We start from the raw sequence: 4,347 nt of genomic DNA on the forward strand, positions 1-4,347 counted from the left end.
CTACACTTTTTTTTCTTTTATTTAGGTCCTTATACCAATTCTTTTTTTTAGTTGAGTCCTTATAAAATTAAGTTAATTACTACTAAAAGGAACTTAATTGAAAAAAAAAGTTAGTGCATGGACCCAATTAAAAAGAAAAAAAGTATAGGAACCTAATTGAAAATTTTACGAAACTATAGGAACCAACAGAGTAATTAAACCTAAAAAATACTATAATTTTTAAAATATATTTGGTATATATATTTAGGATTTGAATTTTGAGGAGAAAGTAATTATTTTGATGTATTTTTATTAGAAATTTGATTTGGGTGGAATAAATATTATTCACTTGGTTTTTTCATTATATTTTTTAAAATGTGAATGCTACCCTACCCTCTCTAAAGTAACATGTAAATTATCATTTCTGATGTGTCACATTCTAATTCGATATTTATTTTAATACATTTGTTATATATTTATTCAAATATTAATTTAAAAATTTTCTTATATTATCTAAATTCTAAACTAAAATATTGATGTAACAAATTAAAAATAGAAACACAAATTAGTATCACCGTAAAAATTTTTAATTTGAAAAGTTTATCGTGTCAAATAGATCTTTAAATTTGAAAATTTATTCTATACAATTTGGTTTCGAATTATATAAAAAAAGGAAAAAAATTGAAACATTTTATATCTTGTTTTTTAAAAATGGGGTAAGTACGATTTTGGTTCCTAAAGTTTAGTGCCAGAATCGAAATCATCTCTCTTATATTTTTGAATTTAAAATCGTCATTAACGATTTTTTTCGTATTGAAATCGTCCTTTTTAATAAATTTTTTTGTTTTATTCCTAAACTACACCTATTCCTATTTTAATGATAAAAATTATAAAATTAAAAAAAAAAGAAAACGCGTAAAAACGCGTTGGGGGTGGGAGAAGAAAAGGGTATACGAAGGGGGAGGGGAGGGGAGGGGAAGGGAAGAGGGGGAAGGGGGAAGGGAAGCCGCCGTCCCGCCGCCACAGTCTCGCCGTCCTGCCGCCGCCTTGCCGCCCTCCGGCACCGCACCGCACCACCGCACCACCACCTTCTTCTTCTTTGTGCTTTGAATTTCTGAGGAACCACTATCTGCTTCTTTGTTGATTTGTTGCTTTTCTATTTCTGCTTGTTAAATTTGTGCTTGAATTTGTTGATTTTCTGTTTCTGCTTCTCTGTGTGGAGGTGGGGATGGGGGTGGGGGTTGGGGGAAGGGGAGACGGGGAGGAGGAGGGGACGTGGGGTGGGGGTGGGGGGAAGGGGAGACAGGGAGGGGAGGGGACGTCAAGGTCAGGGTGGGGGTGGGAGGAGGAGGGGGTGGGGGAAAGGGAAGGGGGGAACGGGAGACCGGAGGAAGGAGGAAGGATATTTTTGTCCAAAAAAAAATAAAAAGGACGATTTTATTACAAAAAAACGTTAAGGACGATTTTAAATTAAAAAATATAAGAAGGACGATTTCGATTCTGGCACTAAACTTTAGGGACCAAAATCTTACTTATCCCTTTAAAAATTAATGTAGCTAGTTTGCAATTATTTTTTATGAAGGTCTGGATTTTTATTTAATTTTTGTTAGAAATAAAAGATTTTGTGTGAAAAATAAAAGAGTAATATATAACATTATTTTTCAAATATTTTTTTTGAATTTTCAACAAATTTTAATGACTCGAAATTAATTACTTATTTTTTATTTTATTAGATAAATTAGTCATCTAACAAGTTTTACTAAAATTTAAAATAAATAAACACCCATTAGAATATGACACATCAAAAAAGATAATTTACATATTATTCTAGAGAGAATAGAGTAGCATTTATCTTTTTAAAATTATGTAGTTGTTTTTCTTTTTTTTCTTTTCACCTAATAGAATAAGATTTTGTTGTTGTTCTTATTGGCGTCTCTCTTTTTTTAAAAGATATGTGTAATAAATCAAAGTACCACTTGTTACTATGTTTTTATTTAGAGAAAGTTTTAGAAACCAATTTTGCACAATTAACGTTGTAGCTAACACTAACATAAAAGAAAAAAACTGAAACTCTTTAAAATATAAGTACATTCAAAATTTAAGTAAAAGAAACATTCGAAATCCAAACTCAACAAAAGCTCATTTTATAGTATTAACTGAAATTGGTTGCTATATATAGTATTGATTCCCTAGCTTTACTCTTTTATTTGTTATTTTACACTTTTGCATTTGGAATCTATCTGTTCCTAATAATTATCTTGCATCCAATTTGGAGTGTGGTTGAGCAAATAAAACCTTATCCTCCTTTAACCAAGTGCTCCATATTCAAATTTTACTTTTAGGCATATAAAGATTTTAAAACTAGTAACTAATTGTTTCAACTTTCAACATAGAAAATTTGAGGCATAGAAAAATTTTAAAACTTCTGACTGCATGTACTGAATACTGACGAGGTTGTTGAGGTGAATTCAGTGCCATAATGGGTTGTGGTTGGGCATGTTAAATGCCCACTTATGTAATGGCTAAAATCTTGCAGGAACTACCCTCTAATTCTGTGCAGTAGGAAAATAGAGTGACAATTCATTCAAGTAACATTAATGTTTTACTGAACAAGAACCACATTTATATGAGTGAGTCATTTTACCCGGATAACCAACATTTACGTAATACGTACATGACCCTTTCTTCGAGATTTTTTAAGGGCTAGAATTGTAGCAAAAGAATTTAGATCTTCTAAAAAGTAAAAATTGATAAAATAATAAAATAAATAATTAATTACTATTAATTTTATAATTTTTATAAAATTTGTGTCTCATTAGTCTTAATTTAAAAGTGATTAATTTTTCACTTACCACTTTATTAACTTTTTCACTTGAAAATATCTTGATCCGTAGGTAAAGTATCTCAAAAGAAAGAAAGTTTCCAAACATGGTCAGGCTATATCCAAGTTCTAAGTCGCTTCTTCATTATAGATAAGTATCCTTTTTTAAATGAGTTTGATGAAATTGGAGATATCTAACAGCTTGAGTATGTAACAGGTTAAATAAGTATCCCTACAGTTTAAGTATGTAACAGCTTCATATTTTGGCTTTGACTTTCTGTCTCTTCTGAAGTCACATCTTTTTTTACTTATACCGAGATTTTGTAGCTTTTTTATAAAGCAGGCTATGTCATCCTTCACTTCCCAGTCATTATTGATGCTGAAATCTTTAGTCTTTGACTCGTCATTGAGTGTTATCCCCTTTTTTCCAGTTTGATATTCAAGGGTCAAAACTTAAAAACTTAGAGAGTGTATTTTTATTTTCTGTTTTTATTTTCAGTATTTTTTATTTTTTAAATTTTATGAAAAAAAAAGTAAAAACAATGAAAATAATAAAATCATGCTTTTTATTTTCAGCTCATGTTTTTACTTTTTTTTTTTTATAAAATCTAAAAAACAAAAAATACTAAAAATGAAAACAGAAAATGAAACGCAAACAAAATACACCCTTAGTTTTCTTGGTAATCTTGTCTAGAATTATCTCAAACTCATGCTCACTGAGTCTTTAATGAACCAAAAGGTTCATCAATAATTGGAATTTTCATATTCTTTGCTTGCTTTATGGTTGTTGTCATAGGGAGTGGGTGAGAGTTAGGTCACACTAACCACCAAATTGTAATTTATAAACCAAATTGAACCATTCCATAGTTGAAGTAGTTGTAGGGTGCAACTTGGATAGTCTCTCACATTATTCACATATGTTGTTGATTAGGTTTGGAGGGGGTTTTGGTTTTGTGCAAGAAAGTAAGAGACAATTTTAAGCAAGATTGAGAAACAATGAAAGTCAAAACAAAAGAAATTCAAGATCTAGAACTACTAACACAAGGGATCCTAAGGGTTGGATAGCCTATCCTTAACTTTGCAGTTCATTAAACACATGACAAGCATAAATCAACTCTCTCAAATTATAAACTCTTGATTTTTAGTCAAGTCTAGAATTAGTAATTAGCAACCTAAAATCAAAATCTTAATCTCTAGGAACTGAAAACTAATCCAACATATAAGATAATTGTATTAATATTTCTCAATCAAGAATTACCACCCTTCACCATTCATCAAGAATTTTCTATAATCATGAATAATAACACATGATAAATCTATTCTAATCACATATTCATATCAGTCAAACATAAACATTTAAATATAAAATATTGAAGGAAGTAGAAAAATACAACCATGCATTAAAATGAAATGGGTTTCAAGGCATCTTCATGAACTCCTTGGAAACCTTGAGATAGCACAATATGTTTAGCCTTACATATCCATCAAGGTACAAAACTCCATAAAATACAGATTCTAACTAAAGAGCTTTGAAATGTGGAAATCAA

Source organism: Arachis stenosperma, chromosome 6 (assembly GCF_014773155.1).
Source record: "Arachis stenosperma cultivar V10309 chromosome 6, arast.V10309.gnm1.PFL2, whole genome shotgun sequence".
NCBI lineage: Eukaryota > Viridiplantae > Streptophyta > Magnoliopsida > Fabales > Fabaceae > Arachis > Arachis stenosperma.